The following is a 19,353-nucleotide window of genomic DNA, read 5'->3' on the forward strand; positions in this document are numbered from 1 at the left end:
TGTGGCTTTGGACCAGAGAGAGAGACAGACAGACAGAGAGAAAGAGAGAGAGACCAGCATGCACGCCAGGAAGAAAGGAGCCAGCCAGCGCACTAGGCTGAAGTCAAAATGGCGTCCAATCTTGAGTAGTCGCTCGTCTCAGTATGTAGGTACTCTAGGCTAGGCTTGTTTATAACGACTGTAGGATTACCGTATATTGCAAAGGGAAGGCAAGCCCAAAATAAGAAAAACAACAGTGGATCACTTGCTGTTATTACATATGATTAGTCTGGATGTTACATAATAAAAAAGGCCAGGTATGCTCCAATTATCCAAAATTCATGGGCTTGCCGTCCCCTTCGCAATTAATGTTCTGAATATGACACCGAAATTGTTCACCCTTTCACAACGATTACGTCTTTTGTATATTGTTCTACCGGTACAAGAGTTACTGAACTTATGGAAGATTTTTGAATTGTAGGGATTAGCTTCAGCCTTCATTATCCGCCTCTTTGCAAGGGGTACTCTTATGCTGAATAATATTGCCTGGCAGCAGCCAAAATAAACAACAACTAGAGGCCCCCCCAAGGGAGAATCACACCAGTCGCGAGCCGATACATCTAGCGCGGCTCGGAATATGACTTTCACCTTGACCTACTTTTACCAATTTCGAACTCGTAAGAGATTTTCATCTCTACTATATACCTGTAAAATTTTGTGATATCTTGAGCGGTTGCGAAGTTATCGTGCTAACAGACACACTGATAAATTGAAAACAAAACTAGTAGGAGATTTTCATCCCTAAAACACACCTTTAAAATGTTGTGATGATACCTTGAGCGATTGCAAAGTTATCGTGGTAACAGACACACAGACCTTGACCCATTCTCACCAATTTCGACTCGTTTTCGAGTTTTTTTCCCACTACACACCTGTAAAATTCTGCGATGATATCTTGGGCAGTTGCGAAGGTACTGTGCTAACCGACACACACACACACACACACACACACACACACACTGAAAACAATACCAGCTTCGCTCTCGCGGCTGGTAAATATATGTGATTGTAATGAATGGATGAAGAAATACTGTAAAAATTGTAGTAACATACGTCAGTTTGCTCTTACATGTTTTGTCAAGCAGGATGAAATCTTGTCTTCATCTTGTGTCACCATTTTGTCCTAAAGAGCTGATCAATGAATGATCCCTTCATTTCCCAGTCCAGCACTTTGCCACTGGGCAACATCTGACTGAAAACAGTTGTGGGACACTTGGTCCACATATGGTAAAGTATCTTTCAGTGGAAGTTTTCTCAATCCACATTCCACAGTACCACCTGAGAGACAGAACACCAACTGGGAGGCGAAGGGAGGTGATGGAAGTCATTTTCCTAGGAATAAAGCAATTACAAGTGCGAGGAAAAGTGGAGGACAGGTCATGACGACTTTGGACGACTTTTATTAAGTCACAACTCTACCCTGTGTCGTGGTTTGTTGACTTACAACCTAATGATACAAGAATCCTTCAGTCCGATGACGTACAGTACTTTCTATTTTATTTTTCTACCTTCGGATGATTATATTTAGTTTTAGGGAAAATATCGGATCGTGAAAGGTTAATTGGGAATGTAAGATCACATAAATAGTCTGTCCAGAACTACAAATAATCGTCTGAAAGGAGCCTGAATAAAATTACGTTATCGGACTGGAAGAGTTAATAGGAAGAGGAAGAAGTATTCACAGCAGAGTACACGCTCTGTCACCCTGAAGAGAACAGACAGATGTTGACTTGTTATATTTTCACCTGATTCATTTAAGTTCATAATATTTTGCCTATTACCTAACTGGTTATATTAAGTTATTTTAAGGATAATATATAGTGTATACAAAGCTGATTATTATGGCTATGAATTATGCAGAATATGATTCTTTGTATCTCTGGGTGTGAAGGTACTGAAGTGCACTCTGTACTGGACTAGTTAACCCTTCATCTGGTGGCACATTTTACTGACATTCTTCCTACACCCAGACAATTATAATCAGCTCTGAGATCTCTTCCGATAAACAAGTAAATGAAGGTTATATTAAACCTCTCCATTTTCAAAAGTCTGTCTTGCTCTCGATAAAATCATCAAAAGCATCATGAAAACCGCATCATGGGATTGAAGGGGTTAGTTCGAAAGGCTTGTATCACGTCATGCAGGGTGTCCCGGGAGTTAAGCTCAAAACTCTGGGAACTGATAGATGATGGAAGTCTATGCAAAAAATGGAATATGAACATGTGTCCAAATCTCAACCGTTACGGAGCTACAATTACTGATGACCTTATGGGCGAAAATGGTCTCCTTCATAATTCGCCCATAAGGTCATCAGTAATTGTAACTCCGTAACGGCTGAGATTTGAACACGTGTTCATAAAACATTCTTTGCTTAGAATTCCATCATCTGTCATTTCCCTAAGTTTTGGGCTTAACTTCCGGGACATCCTGTATACTCCAACGGGACCGAGACAGCGAGCACGACTTACCCACTGAGGAGTAGTAGGGCGGGTGACTCTTCATTTCAACGGGTTTCTCATAAAGTTTGTAATTACCGATACTGTCTTGGTAAATTACAGGAGAATAATACTGACGTGTACTGTACCTAATGTGTCGATGTACTGAAGGTCTCAGTTACATGGAATCTTCATATTTGCCTCCCAGTGTTATGTGACTCGCATTCACGTCTGGTAAGGAAGCTCCGTAACACCTCTTCCTTTGCGACTTATTTTCCAAACTACCCAATAACATCCTGCTTTTCTTTTTCTCCCTATATTTTTTATGTCGACGTAGATTACATAAATAACACAAGATTATAGTAACGCAGCAAAATCAGTCAGGAAGAGGTGTTAGTAAGCATCCGAACCGCCCAAGAATAACGCCCTGTGGTTGACCCCTGTGCCCGGCGGTTACATGAGTTGTCTAGGGAAACTTTTACATGCTTACTTGTAAATGCATCACTGTTACCTATTTCTTGCTCACATATTTTTATTATTTTAACAGTGTATGTGCTCTGTGAATTGCCTTTACTTCTGTTCTTTCATACTATGTAGTGTGTTTTTGCCATCCATTGCTATTATCATTACTGATATGTGATATATGTTGTACGTATTTAGCATTACTTTATCCTGTAAGATATGTACTTTACCCCCCCAAAAAAAAAAAAAAAAAAAAAAAACTGCCCAGGAATGCTCAAATTCTGAGAGTCCAAGGCAGGAAACAGATTTATTTTAGTTCGCTAAATCTAAGTTCTTCGAAACTATCCAAATCATGTGAAACTGAGGGAATATTCAATATTTAGAGCCACAGAGTCAGGAGACGAACATAAACACAATATATGTATCTCATAATGAACTCAGAAACTTACAGAATGCCAATAAATCCGATATTTTTAATCCTTCCGCTTGAGGACTTATTATTGCTATCCAGACGATTTTATTCACCTTGGACTTCTCGAACTGCAGGAGAAAGACAAGTCTCCATTAACCCATTCATTTCTATGAGACTTGTCAGAGCTGAATGAAATCATCTGGTGGTAGCAAAGAAAATCTACAACGTTACTTCTTGAAAGAGTTAATTAATATAAACAACTATGTTATGCTGAAGATTTATGATGATTAATTTGCATGCAGATTTGTATGCACTTATTTAATTACGAAACTTCTAAAGCCATTATTCCAGTACCTTAGCTCTGTGGTTCTCGATCTTTGGGGACGCGAGGAAACAATGACTGACCCGATTAAGTCTATCGCTGTCATGATGAACCTTTAATTTATATTCAGTCCTTATTTTGTCACTTCCTCAACCTCTGAAGCATGTTTTGTTTTCGTACCAATGTGAAATAGGTTTCTTTCCTCCTCTGCCGGTCGGCTGGCCGCCTTCCTGCTCCCTCTCTTCTTTATTCTGGCCGTATGGATAGCAAGATAAAGATCCCAAGGATTCTAATACCAAAGGGTACATCAGACACCTGTTTTTAGAGCTTAAGAAGGTTGTATTGTTATCAAGACTGGTTTTTGCTCCTCGCTCTTTACACCTGTCACTCCCAGTTCCCTCTTTTTTTACTCAAATTCTAAAACTGTAACAGCGTCAAGTGACAGTCGCCAGCTACGCCCGCACTTGACAGATCTCTCACGCTTGTGAGCGGGGTTTGAGGGGTGGAGAGGGTTTGGAGGGTGGAGGGTGGAGGGATGTGGGGGTGGGGGGTGGGTGGGAAGGGGTGTGTGGGGGAGGGGGTGGGGTTGGTGGGGGAATTGTGGGGATGGGGGGTTGGTGGTGGCATGGGGAGTGTGATGCTGGGGGTGGGGGTCGGTGGGGGGTTCGGGTGTAGGTGGTGGGGGGTGGGGGTGGTTGTGGTGATAGGGAAGTGGGGTGGGGATCGGGGGTTGACCGCATGTGCGGACACTCGTGTTTTAGGGGTTGTTTGTGGAATAAAATTTATGAACATGTGCCTGTACTTACCACAGTGTTGTGGTGGTGGTGCTTATAAATATGCAGCGTGGTGGTGCTTATAACCATAAGGTGTGGCGGTATTTATAACCATGTGGTATGATGGTTGTATGACGATGTCGTGTGGTGATTAGTATGACCATGTAATGTGGTGGTGCTACGCCAGTGTAGTTGGCTTGTGTTTATGTCCACAGTTATGGTGTTGCCATGACCAAGAGTTGTGGTGGCGTTGATGACCATGTGGTGTGGTGGTGTTGATGAACATGTGGTGTGGTGGCGTTGATGAACATGTGGTGTGGTGGTGTTGATGAACATGTGGTGTGGTGGTGTTGATGAACATGTGGTGTGGTGGTGCTAATGAACATGTGGTGTAATGGTGTTAATGAGCATGTGGTGTAATGGTGTTAATGAGCATGTGGTGTAATGGTGTTAATGAGCATGTGGTGTAATGGTGTTAATGAGCATGTGGTGTAATGATGTTAATGAGCATGTGGTGTAATGGTGTTAATGAGCATGTGGTGTAATGGTGTTAATGAGCATGTGGTGTAATGGTGTTAATGAGCATGTGGTGTAATGGTGTTAATGAGCATGTGGTGTAATGGTGTTAATGAGCATGTGATGTAATGGTTTTTATGAACATGTGGTGTAATGGTGTTAATGAGCATGTGGTGTAATGGTGTTTATAAACATGTGGTGTGGTGGAGTTGATGACTATGTGGTGTAATGGTGTTTATGAGCATGTGGTGTGGTGGTGTTGACGAACATGCGGTGTGGTGGTGTTGACGAACATGTGGTGTGGTGGTGTTGATGAACATGTGGTGTAATGGTGTTTATGAGCATGTGATGTATTGGTGTTTATAAGCATGTGGTGTGGTGGAGTTGATCACTGTGTGGTGGAATGCAGGTTTTAACCATATGAGTTATTGGTGTTTATGACCATGTGGTATTGTGTTTATGACTGTATGGTGGGATGCTGATTGTGTCAATGTAATGTTGCAGTTTTTAAGACCATTTGCTGGTGTTTATTCGCTGGTATAATGGTGTTTATGTTCATGTGGTGTAGTGGTGTGTACTATACTATATATATATATATATATATGGAGCCTCTGTGGTACAGTGGTAAAATGTGCGTTTTCGTACACTGAAGAACGAGGGTTCGCCCCCAACTAGGATAATAAACTTTGGGAGCGTTCTTCTGGCCACGTACTGCATTGGGGGACATCGGGGGTGCTGTGGTTGAACCAGTGTCGCATACTATAAAGTATGCTTGCACCCAGTCGGCTTGTGCGGGCCGATTACACTTGGTTCACAGACTACACACATCCAAAGCCACTACAATACACTTACCAGCACTTCTCACACTACATACAATCTCTACCAGACGGCCTTAGCCACTTGGTAGAGATACATTGCCTGTATCGTCCCCGTTTCGGCTGGGATAGGCCGGTCCTGCAGTGGACACCCAACCGGCTGATTATATATATATATATATATATATATATATATATATATATATATATATATATATATATATATTTAACCCACTGAATCATATATATATATATATATACTGTATATATATATATATATATATATATATATATATATATATATATATATATATATATATATATATATATAACCCACTGGATCCCAGGGTTACTGGGCGAGGCATTGTGCTGACAGGGTACTAAGCATACCGCCCTCCGCCTATCGGCTCATAGTCGCGAAGCTCATAGGTCCCTACCTGGGGGTTCCCTACTTTATTAACGTTTGAAAATTCCCAGTTCTGTCCTATATTGAGGACATTGGGGTCCAATGGGATATTATGACAGTAGGATTAAGTTAATGTTTTACATCTCGATATGTAAGGAACAATCTAGATTCTAGAAGTTCGACAGGTCTGTTCGACTTTTGTTTTCTCATACCTTAGGAATTAGTTCTTGTCATAAATGTTTCTGTGTATTGTTAATGTGTGTGAATAAGTGTGCGTGATAATGTGAGTTTTCTCCTAGGCTCTAGAATATGGGTTATTTCACGAGGAAATTTGAGTTCTCTCCTGGCTCTAGAATATCCTGTGTTGTTCTGCAGGTGGTGGCGAGGTAGGGGAGGGGGTTAAGGGGACCTTCTGCCTCCAAGAGTTAGGTTTGTGCTTGGCAGTGAGTCTGTAATGGACCAAGTGAGTCAGTACACATCAGCCAGTCAGTGAAACAGTGACAGTTTGTAAGCAAGAGCCATTCAGATCGTGAGAATCAAAGAGTCAGTAATGGATAGTCACTGAACAGTCAGTGAGTCAGTCAGTGAGTCAGTTGGACAGTGGTGGATGGATAGTGACAGAGAGTCAGTGACAGAGTTAGTGAACGAGTCAGTGAGAGTCGGCAAATTGTACAGACAGTGAACTGTCAGTGCATCAGTGAATCAGTTAGTCAGTGGCAGATGGACAGTTACAGAGAAAGTCAGTGACAGAGTTGGTGAGCGCCAGTCAAAGTCAGTGAGTGACAGTCAGTCAGTAAGAGAATGGACAGTGAGTGAGTAGTGGTGACTGATGAAGGAGGTAGCATGAGAGAGAAAAGCAACAGTATGTTGCAAGTGTATCTCAATGTTCCTGGAAGGAATAAAACCCTGAAGCATTCAGTGGCTTTGACCTGGTTTTTCTTTGTGTCATTCTCGAAAAATCAATGAACCCCTACGGTGTAGCAATTGGTGTCAGGAGTGGGATACATATTGAGAAATGGATTCATGCAGACAGGCTGCCAAAACGGTAAACATATGTGGCAGATATACTTGCAATGTTGACAGCACAGCAAGACGTACAAAGGAAATATCGAAAAGAACAAAAGAAACAACAGGAAGAATGAAAGAAATATCAAGGAGCACTGCAAGAAAAAAAAGAATAAACTTGCAATGTTAAAAGCACAACAAGAAGAACAAAATATCGATAAGAACAAAACAAAGGGTAAGAACAAAAGAAATATATACTCTCAGTGTTACACTGAGTGCACAGCAAGAACAAAAGAAAAATCGAGAACTAAAGAAATTTTGAGACAAATAAAAGAAATATCAAGAAGCGCAACAAACAAAAAAGTAATATCAAGAGAATCAAAAAGATGCCCAAGTGCAACACTATGCAAGACTACAGAATGAAAGGAGCTTTGCAAGCCATGCCGGGAGCTGCGGGAAACTGAAGCAACAACAAGAGGTAGCATACAGTAAATTATAGAAAATGGGCGACCAGGTAAGAGAAATGAGGAAAGAGGTTTCCTGTATAGTGGAATATAAAATGAAAAGTGAAATACAGGAAGTGGGTAACGGGGTCAAAGACCTTGAACAGTGTTTGGTTAAGGGTCAGCACCCAATACACCCCTTGGTGCCAGTGACAGCTGCACAGAGGGGGACAGTGAAACAGAGTAGCATGCCTGATGGTTGCTGAGACAGGATTAGAGAAAACTTTGGTGTGGCTGGATGTAGTGAATCACTGACAGTTTCAAGAGAATTTGCAGTAGCTATGTGGAGTTCCTGAGTGATACGCTGGGCATGGGGAACAGGTGGATGCCAGGATATGGCAGGGAGGAAAGGAAGAGACCCTGGCCATATGTGTTGCCTACATTTGGGGGGCGCTACATTCTGGGCTTGCCTGGTGTCCTGCCTCTGTCTGCATGGCTTCCATTCACTGGGAATGCAGCAAGGAAGAAGGAGTGTTCTGCTGAGGGCCATGAGGCATAGAAGTCTACTAGTGATGACCAGACGGACTGCAATTTTCCCCCTTGGGTCAGAGATGATCCTGCCCTCCAAGATCAACAGTACTCTGCATACTGCCCTCGGACTGGAGAAGCATATGAGCCATGGCATGATAGATGAGGGGATTATGATGTGCAGGACTTTGGCTGACCCTACAGAAGAAATACCTGTCATCATAGCCAGCTTCTCACTTCATTCTAAGATGATTCATCAGGGCACAGTTGTGGGGTAGTGCCTATAGTCGACCAAGAGCCACCAGTGCATGCAAGGGGAGTATGGATAAGCCCCAGGAAGAACTACCTGATCACTTTGCCAGGAGTGCCCAGTCTGAAGAAGCCACAGATGGAGCAGCTGAAGAGGCTCTTCGTGAAGTATGCTGATGTATTTTCTACAGGTGACCTAGGCCTGGAAACTACACTTGGAGTGAAGCCAAGGACGTGATGGACACTGGATATGAACGACAGGCCCAGGTGAGTAACAGAGTCATTGACAGCACTGACGGTACAGGTTTCCACACCGTGGGAACTGGACAGCAGAGGCAATGGTGACAACCAGCCAGTCTGGAAGTTTATCCTGTATGTACTAACTTGTGTAAAAGTGTAGGTGGTTGTGTAAGGAATGACACAGTTTTGAGGGAGGGGCAGTGTTATGCTATAAGGATTAGGTTTGTGATTTATATCTGGAGATGTGATGAACATTTTCGAAATTAAGTATTATGCCATAAGATTAGGTTAACGTTTTATATGTGGAGATGTGAGGAACATTAAAAAAATTAAGTGTTGTACCGGTAGAATTAGGTTAGTAGTTTATATCCAGAATGTGAGGAACTGTGTAGAACTTCAATATGTCTGTTCGATTTTCTTTCTTACTTTAGGAATTAGTTCTTGTCATTATTGTCTTTTGTATTGCTAATTTACATCTCTTCTTGCAGGGGAAAATGTGTCTAAGAAATTCTTATGTACAAGTCGTGACTCCTCACTCGGAGTACCAAAAAAAATATGTCAGAAAAATATTTATATGCTCTTTTGTCTGACGAGTGTGTGTCTAACAAGACCTTAAGTAAATTCACATAAGTCTCTTAGGAGGATTAGATGTAACTGATACACCAACTCACCTAGTTATTATTCTCCTATCTCCTAGCTAATTCCCCATTGGATTGGCCAATTCGTAAAAGTTATTAAGCTAGAAAGAGTCGGACAACAGATGACGACGAGCCTGATGGTTAGGTCGGTTGCCTGGGCTTCCAAGAGTCCTTGAGGTACGTATTTACAGCGTGCTAACTCGACGAGTTTTGGTAGCAGAGTGATTAATATGGCGAGCCTCTGATTCCTCATAGAATTGTAGAGGTGCCAACTATTTATAATTACAATGCAAAATACAGTTAGATTACTTCATGATATATACAAGGCGAATCAAACTAATTAATCTTGGTTTTACTTAAACTTAAGCCAAGCCAAATATTCCCTTTATCTATGTAAATATGTTAAACCCACATCTGCTTTTCATGTGAGGCTTTTCAACCTCAGGACACGTCATCTACCATGCAGATGCAGTTTAGGTCAATGGCACTTTCCAAAATAATTACATGTATTTACAATATAGTTGTCCACAAGGGTTAAATGCAGTAGCATTTAATTTATTAATAATAAGAATTATTAAAGAGAACACAATCTCTGGGTTTTAAAAACCGCTTGAATAGTTATTAACACTCTCCAGGTTTTCCTCTGCTTCTAGCCAGGGATGACTATTTTAAAAAGTAAGGAGTACAACCGCTCTGGGGGAAAATATTTCCCACAGTTTTGGGGCCGGGCGAAATATGATATGCCGTATCATGTAATGTGACCCTTAGCCAGGAGTTCTCTCCATAGGTCTCGCTAACCCTGTTCTGCGGCCTTTCTAGGTCACGCATCTTGACCCATTTGGTCTCCACCATTCGCTGTCTCCAGGGCAGCTGTTAACTCAAGGGGTACCAGTTTATCAATAGTTTTTATGTTGGTATGTCCCCCTGTGGCGGGGGGGACACACCTGGCCGCACTATGGGGTGGTACTACTACTCTGCAGCCAGGTTGTGTTAGGAAGAATACTGCCACCGTATTCCCTGCGTGTCGTAAAAAGCGACTAAAAGGGGTGGGGTGAGGGGACTAGGGACCCCCTCCTCTGTGTTTTAGTTCCTAAAAAGAGACAGGCCAGAGAAAGGGATGGGGGATAGCGTTATCCCCGTACCCTGAAGATTGGGTCTATGAATGTGCGTGGATGTAGTACGATTGAGGCTAAAAGGGAGGAGATTGGGAGAATGTTTGTGAGAAGAAAGTTGGATGTGTTAGCTTTGAGTGAAACGAAGATGAAAGGGAAGGGAGAATCTATGTTTGGAAGTGTGAATGGAAGATTGTCAGGTGTTGATAGAGGAAGGGCAAGAGAAGGTGTGGCCTTGTTAGTGAGTCCGGAAGTACAGCAATGTGTGATTGAATGGAAGGAGGTGTCATCGAGACTGATGTGGGTGAAAGCGAAATTTGAACGTGAGTTGTGGGTGTTTGTGAGTGCATATGGGCCTGGTAGTGAAAGGGATGAACAAGAGAGGGAGTCTTTCTGGAATGATGTTGATGAGTGTCTGCAGAGTTTTGGAGCGAATGTGAATGTGGTAATGATGGGAGATCTGAATGCTAGAGTGGGAAATGTAGCAGGTGAAGGCGTAGTTGGTATGCATGGTGTGCCTGGAAGAAATGAAAATGGGGAACGAATGATAGCGATGTGTGTTGAGCGAGAGATGGTGATTGGGAATACGCTGTTTGAGAAGAAAGATATTTATAAGTATACATGGGTGAGACAGGAGGGTGGAAGGGTTGTTGATAGAGCCTTGATGGACTATGTGGCTGTGTCTAGGAATGTAATAGGGAGATTGTTGGATGTGAGAGTTCTGAGAGGGGAGGGTGGAGGCATGTCTGACCACTACCTGGTGGAGGGAAAGTTAAGAGTAGGTAAGAGATGGGTGAGAGCTAGGAGGGTTAGGTGTGGCAGGGAGGTTTTGAAAGTGAGTGAGTTGGATAAAAGAGAGAAAAAGATAGAGTATCAGGAGAAATTGAAAGATGAGTGGAACGCAGTGAAAGATCGGGAAAATGGCAGCGTGGAGGAGGAATGGCAGTTGTTTAAGAGTGCTGTGGTGGGGCATGCAGAAGAGGTGTGTGGTGTGAGACGTGTGGGTGGTGGTGTAAGAAAAGGAAGTGAATGGTGGTGCGAGGAAGTAAGTATGGCTGTGGCTGAGAAGAGACGTGCATATGAAGTGTGGCTGCAGAGGAAAGATGAGATGTCATATGAAAGGTATAAGGAAAAGAGGAATAGAGCGAGAAGGGCTGTGCGTGATGCTAAAGTGGCAGCAGATGAGAGGTGGGGTATGCGGCTGACAGAGAATTTTCAACAGAATACGAAAATGTTTTGGAAGGAGGTGAAAAGGGTGCGAAAGGGAGAGTCTGGGAAGGAAGAACGAGTAAAAGCAGAGGATGGAAGGATGTTAATTGAGATGGATGCAGTAAGGAAGAGATGGGCAGAGTATTTTGAAAGATTGTTAAATGTAGAGGAGGAAAGGGTGGCTGAGATTGTGGCGGATGGAAGGGTGCAAGGAATAAATGTGTTGGGAGAGTTAAATGATTCTTTGATCACGAAGGAGGAAGTGGAGAAGGCAGTAAAGGAGATGAAAACAGGGAAAGCTGCAGGTATGGATGGGTGTGCTGTGGAATGCCTGAAGGGTGGTGGAGTGACTATTGTTGACTGGTTAGTAAGATCGTTGAATGTGTGCTTTGAGAAAGGTATGGTGCCAATTGACTGGGCAAGTGCTTGTGTGGTCCCGTTGTATAAAGGCAAGGGTGATAAGTATGAATGTACTAGCTTTAGGGGTATAAGTCTGTTGAGTGTTGTAGGTAAGGTGTATGGTGGTAGAGTGTTAATTATGAGAGTTAGAGAGGGTACAGAGGGAGTGATTAGTGATGAGCAGTGTGGCTTTAGGAGAGGGAGGGGATGCGTTGATCAGGTGTTTGCTGTGAGACAAGTGTGTGAAAAGTATTTAGCGAAAGGCAAGGATGTATTTTGGGCATTTATGGATTTAGAGAAAGCGTATGATAGAATTGATAGGGAGGCTTTGTGGACTGTTTTAAGATTGTATGGACTTGATGGTAGGTTACTAAAAGGGGTGAAAAGTTTTTATGTAAATAGTAGAGCGTGTGTAAGAGTGGGAAATGCTGTGAGTGATTGGTTTCCCGTGTGAGTGGGGCTGCGACAGGGATGTGTGATGTCGCCTTGGTTGTTTAATATTTACATGGATGGTGTTGTAAGGGAGGTGAATGCAAGAGTTTTAGGTGGTCTGAGTCTGGTAAATGTTGATGGAGAAGAGTGGAATCTGAAGCAGCTGCTGTTTGCAGATGATACTGCACTGGTGACTGATTCAGAGGAGAGATTGAGACAGTTGGTAGAGGAGTTTGGAAGGGTGTGTGAAAGGAGGAAATTGAAAGTAAATGAGAATAAGAGTAAAGTGATGAAGTGTACGAGGTTGATAGATGGTAGGGGGATGAATATAGTTTTGAATGGTGAGTTGCTTGAGGAGGTAGATTGTTTTAAATATCTAGGGTCACATGTTGCTGTGGATGGAAGAATAGATGCAGAAGTGAAGTTTAGAATAAATGAAGTAAGATAGGTGCCGGGAGGAATGAAAAAAGTGTTTAAATGTCGTTCGCTTAGAATGGATGTAAAGAGAAGGCTGTATGAGGGTGTTGTGGTACCGACTGCATTATATGGGGCTGAAACATGGAATATGGGTGTAGCAGAGAGGAAAAGTTTGAATGGAGATGAGATGTCTGAGGAGTATGTGTGGAGTGACGCGTATGGATCGAGTGCGAAATGATGAAGTGCGAAGGAGAACTGGAGTTGTTCGGGAGATGGCTGGTAGAGTTGAGCAGAGGGTGTTGCAATGGTTTGGGCATATAGAGAGAAAGGATAATGAGCGATTGGTGAAAAAGATAACTAGATCTGATGTGAGAGGTGTAAGGCTGAGAGGAAGACCACGAATAGGATGGATGGACAGTGTGAAGAGAGTGCTGGATGCGAGAGGGATGTCTGTTGAGCAAGGAAGAGTGGCTGTGCATGACAGAAATAAATGGAGAGAAATTGTGAATGAATAAGTGATGACGCAGCCCTGAGGGGATATTCTCCCGCATTTGGTCTGATCAGCTAGTCAGGTCAGGTGCAGGTATGGGGATGGGTCTATTATGATGTGGCAGGGGTAAACCAGTTCTGCTGTCGGGCCCTGCTGCGGATGTCACTGATTGCATTGCGCAGTTGACCCTTGTGCGGTGTGGTGCAGTGAGGATCTGTCCATTCTCCCCTTTGGGGGTAAGATGCGAATGAATGTGTTTGAATGGATGAGTAAATGGAGAGTGAGTCGTCCTGTCTCGGCTACCTCCCTTTCCTTGGGGGAAGCAGCCTAGGTATATAGATAGATAGATGTCCCCTACATTTTACTTTTACGAGTCTCAGCACCCCCTCTGAATCTGGATGCGTGGAGATCACATTGGCTAATGGTTGTTCTGTTTTTACTAAGACCACATCTATGTTTATAACAGACTTGTTGCTGGCAGCCTGAGCCCCATAAAATCTTTCTCTTACGCTCAAAAGATATTCTTCACTCCAATGTCTCTTCCAAGTATCCAGTACCCTTTTCAAACGTTGATATTCCTCCCGCAGATATTGTCCTGATTCATTATTTTCTATAGTAGTATCATCTACCTCCTCCTGGATGTCCACACAAGGCACTGGGTGGAGCTTTCTGCCATATAACATATGAGCTGGTGTCAATGCCTCAATCAAAACGCTAGTGTCATCTAGATGTCATCTAGATAGGTTAGGGGTCTATCATTAATCTAGCTTCAGTTTCAGTTATCACTGTTCTTAACTCCTCTCTAGTGATCTTAGTTCTGTGTAAGGTATTCCTGAGGCAGTTTTTCACAGTACCAATCATTTGTTCGTAAATCCATCTTGCCATGGTGCTCTTGGAACTATGAACTGCCAGGTACAATTTCGGATTCCCAGCGCCAACTTAACCTTTGGGTCACTCATTATATTAAAAGTAGAGGTGCTGCTCCAACGAAATTGGTTCCGTTTTCGCTTATTAATTTGTTAGGAAAAGACCTTCTAGCAACAAATCTTCTAAATACGTTCAGGAATGTCTCTGAACTCAAATCTTCTGCCAATTCTAGATGGAATGCCCTTGTGTAGGTGCAAGTAGACAGACATATATACACCTTATGGGGAGTTCCCTCACTAGTAACAGTTACAGCCCCTGTGTAATCAACTCCAGTTACTCTGAAGGGCCGACTTACATTTACCCTATCCCTTGGTAAGGCAAGTGGTCCTGGATAGTCATATGGTCGCTGTTCATACCTCCTATATATATAATGCAACCTTTGAGATATTTCTTATGACATGTCTACCCTTAGGGATCCAATAGCTTTCCCGGATTCGGGCCAAAGTCTGCGGCACACCTCCGTGAAGAGTCAAATTATGTGCTTCCTTTACAATTAACTGTACAAAATAATCGCTCTTACTGTAGGTAATAATAGGGGATGTCTAGTTTGGAGAGGCAAATCAGCCTTTATCATTCGGCCTCGGCATCTAATTAGATCCTTTCCGTCTAAGAACAAGCCGTAATTTCCTATCAGCTTATTCTTGTTCCCAGTGCCTTGGCCTAAAAGGTCATATATCTCTCCATAATAATTCCTTTGTATCCTTTTCAGCCAATATTCCATGGGATCAATCTTCTGAAACCCCACTTTCTTATTAAAAAATTTAACAACTAATTTAGTAGTATTAATAAGTTGTCATATTGATGAGAATCTGCTAATGTCAATTACTTCTGACTCAGGTACTACAGGATCCAAGTTTACTACACCAACCTCAGCAATACTAAACTGTTTCTGTTCAGGCCAATCTTTAGTGTGTAACCATTTAGGACCCTTAAACCACAAGTTATCTTTGATCAGTCTCCTTATAGTCGAACCTCTCGAGAGCAGATCAGCTGGATTTTGTTTGGAGGATACATGCATGAATTTAAGTTTGGAAGACAGCTGTTTAATAGTCTTCACTCTGTTGCGGACGAAAGGAATTTTACTGTCTTCCTTCCCTATCCAGTAAAGACAAATCTCACTGTCAGTCCATATATACTGTAGATATCCTCAAACTGAGTATCAAGAGTAGTGGTTATATACCTGGCCAATTTAGTTCCTACTTCTATGGAGGCCAGTTCCATTTGAGGTAGGGTTCTTTCTTTAATTGGCGCAACTCAGGCTTTGGACATAATAATCTTACTATCCTCTCCTGTTGTGCAATAAGCTACTGCTCCAAATGCCCCTTGAGAAGCATCACAGAATATGTGTAAGTTTGACATCTCATTACTGTTTATTTTCCTGGGAATACATATGCTTGATGTGGTTTCAAACTCCTTTCTAATCTGTTCCCATTGTTCCACATATGTCTCACCTAATTCCGTGTCCCAGTCTAACCTTTCTCGCCAAGCCTCTTGCACTAAACATTTGCCCCTAATAACTATAGGACTGACCAACCCTAATGGGTCAAATAACGTGGAGACCTGACTAAACAAGGACCTCTTGGTGAGAGTGACATCAGAGAACTTAATTGGTTTCAAACTTATTACATCAGCTGTTGTATCCCAGTTAAGACCCAACACATGTTGAGTTTTGGGAATGTCAGAATCTGGATAGTCCTCTTGTCTTTTATTCCTCAAAAGCGGTGAATTTGTATTCCAGCTCTGTAATGGCAAATTTGCCTTCCCACACTCGGAATTCGCTACCGTACTTCATAAGCCTTCAATGCATCCGCCTCTGTATCAGCAACATCTTGCAAATTATCCATGTAAAAGGCCTGCCCTATTTCTGGGCATCTGGCATTTCCAAAATGATGCTTTAAAGTGTTGCAAAGTAGGAAGGACTAGCACAAAAGCCAAAGAGCACCGATCGGAAACAGTAAGTTTTCAATGGACTATCCTCATTTTGAGGATCTTGAGGCCAGAGGAATTTTGTAAATATCCTATCGTCCTTTCTCAGTCCTATTCTGAGAAAGGCCTTACTTATGTCTGCTGTGTAAGCATAAGGTTTCTCTCTAAATCTTGGTAACACATTCCCTAACTTCTCTGTTAGTGTAGGTCCAGAGTATAGGCAATCGTTCAAGCTAGCTGATCCCTTGGACGCTTTACTACTACCATTGAAAACTGTCCTTATGGGAGTAGTTACAGAATCCTTGCTTACAGCATGATGTGGTAAGTGATGTCCTTTTTTGTGGTTAACAGGGAATTCTACCTCGTGTATAAATTTATTCTTCAATTGATCTTTCATATTATTATCATATATGGTCAGATGTTCTGGTTTATCTCTCAACTTTCTTAGAAGAGTATTGAACTGAGCCTTATCTGCTTGGTAATTTGTTGGTAACTCCGATTGGTTTAGTTTCCATGGCAATCCTACCCACTAGTGTAATTCCATTGACTGGTTATACAGATCCAAAGTTATTTTATCTTCAGGGGTTGGTTCTTCAGAATGTATTCCTACACTGTCTAGGTCCCATAATTTGTGCACAGGTTCAATATTTTCATCCAACAAGTCATTTATCTGAGTAGGTTCTAATTCTGCACCTATTCTAGCTGCCATCAATGACTGTGTGGAGGTAACAAAGACTGAGTCTACTAGTTTGGCCTCTCCTTTAACCTGTTTTGGAAAAGGCAACTGACCCATAATAAGGTTACCTCCTGGACTCTTGAACAACTGTACCTTATTCTTCTTGAAAGTCCTGTGTAGGAATCTTCCACAGTAATCAGAACCAATTATCATTTTTATGGGACCCACAGTATCTGATTCCACATTCCGTCCAACTTTATCCCTGAGCTTTGTAGATGATCAGAGGTTTCCTTCAGTCCTTTTATATATATACTTGTCTCCATATTATCAAGCACAGCTGCTGTTATACGGTATTTATATCTGCCTAATTGTATTACAGGTCTAACTAAACAAAAAGACTGAGCTTCCTTAGTTGTTAAGAATCCTGTAATGGCTAGAGTTACCTTGCCAATAATAGGTAACCTAAATTTCTTCACAATGTCTGCAGAAATGAAGGTTTTCTGAGCACCCGTATAAAAAAAAAAAAAGTACATACTAATAGGTTTCTATTTCAATCACTACCTTCACATCTGCTATTCGAAATGCAGCTGGCATTACTACTGGAGTATTCTCCTTAGCAATTATCATATTGACACTTGCAGGTTTAGGAACCTCATTTTTCATCCTTGGGCATAAAGCACCATGATGTTGATCCCTTTTACATTTGAAACAAAGATTTAATTTTGTCTTGCAGTCTGCGGAAGTATACTCGGAGTTCATACAGATTATACAACATCCCAGTTCCTGAAGCTTTCCTACTCTAGAAGCATAATCGGGATACTGTTGACAAGATGCACTGGAAAGTTGCTCACCAGAAAATGCACAAACTTTCCTGTCCTTTACCATGGAAAGTTTTACTTCCTTAATTTCATCAGCTTGTCTATTCCTTGTCTTTAATACTTTATCCTCAGCTTTTAAAGAGCTAAGGAACATACCTATCTCTTCCTTAGGCACATACTTAGCCTTCTATGACTTAGGTTTCCATCCAGTTGGTTAGTGGGTTTTTTCTTTATTTCAGTCTTCTGTTTAATCTCAGCTGGCTTTACTGTTCCTTGCAAATGCGGAGTTGCATTAAGCCTTGCTCAGTCTCCTCACAGGAGAAATTATCCTTTTGGTACCTACCATACAAGGTATCCTTGATTTTTGGTGGAAGCTTTAAGAACACAGTTCTAGAAAGCACCCAATTTGCTGCCTTAATATTCTCGTAAGTACCTAAAGCCTTTAAATTACAACTTATTGCAATTATAAAATTTTGCAAGGAATCAAAATCATGTTTAGTTATAGGTTATTGAAGTAGAGCCTTCAGTAATTGGGTGATAACTTGTTCCCTGTCTTCGTAGTTTTGTCTAAGGATAGTCAAGGCCACCTCATAATTGTTTTCTTCCACTGGTAATTCTTTTATCAGCTTGTAAGGCGTTCCCTTGAGCTATACTAACAGATATGTGAGTTTGCTCACATTAGGGAGATCTGTTCTATCATGAACTAAGTATTTGAATTGGTCCCAGAAGGATTTCTAATTTTGCTCCTCATCAAACTCCGGAAGCATAATTTGTGGTAGTACAGCTTTACTCCGTTGTTCACAACTTGTATTTCCGCGGCAGTCTTAGCCAGTTTTGACTCTAATAACTTCACTACGGTTAAATATTCCTCTAATTTACCTTCAAATTTTGCAGTTGCTGACTCTAAGAGGTCTTTATCACCAGCCTTTACTATGGCCGCTTCTAAATTTACATCCTGCCTTACTACTAGATCTCTGTAACAAGGAAATAGACATGTTGACTGATTTCCAATTTAATAAATTAACCATTAATTTCAAAATTTACCCCAGCTCAGTAATCATCTAATTATTTTAAATTTTGAGGAGTGTAGGGATTAGGTCCACAATATCAAACCTATCCCCCTGGGTTGTTAAGCCTCTAGGGTTATATCTTATCCCCACACTCAATTTCCAAATAACCCATATTCCCTGAGCTCAGAAATATTTATCTCCTAGTATACCATAGGCCTACCCATACCTTGTATAGCATAGAACGGTCCTTTCTTCAATTCTGTGTAATTTATAAATTTCTTCGGAACGGCTTCTCTGCCATGATGATTCCAATGTACACCATCGGCTTTTAGTGTTGCTTGGAAAGGCTTTGCATTAAAGTGGATAAAATCCTTCCCTTTCCTAATTCTTTGCAACTTCCTGTTCACGGCTCTGCTAATTAAATATACGTGCCATAGCAAACTGGTGAACCATATGGTAGGTTTCTAGGCTCAAGAAGGGTGATGGTTACCGAGGATTTACATGAACCTTCTATGACTCCTACCACAGCTAGAATGTTTTCCACAATTTCATTAACTTCCACATCTTCATGAATATCATTTCCTCTCAGGAAAAGGATAGTGCGGTCATGCTCCCAATCTAATATGGAGTTTAGCCTTTCATCATCAGAGAAGG

The sequence above is a fragment of the Coenobita brevimanus genome, chromosome 56 (assembly GCF_032717465.1).
Source record: "Coenobita brevimanus isolate Jiangsu-jjx chromosome 56, ASM3271746v2, whole genome shotgun sequence".
In the NCBI taxonomy this organism is placed as follows: Eukaryota; Metazoa; Arthropoda; class Malacostraca; order Decapoda; family Coenobitidae; genus Coenobita; species Coenobita brevimanus.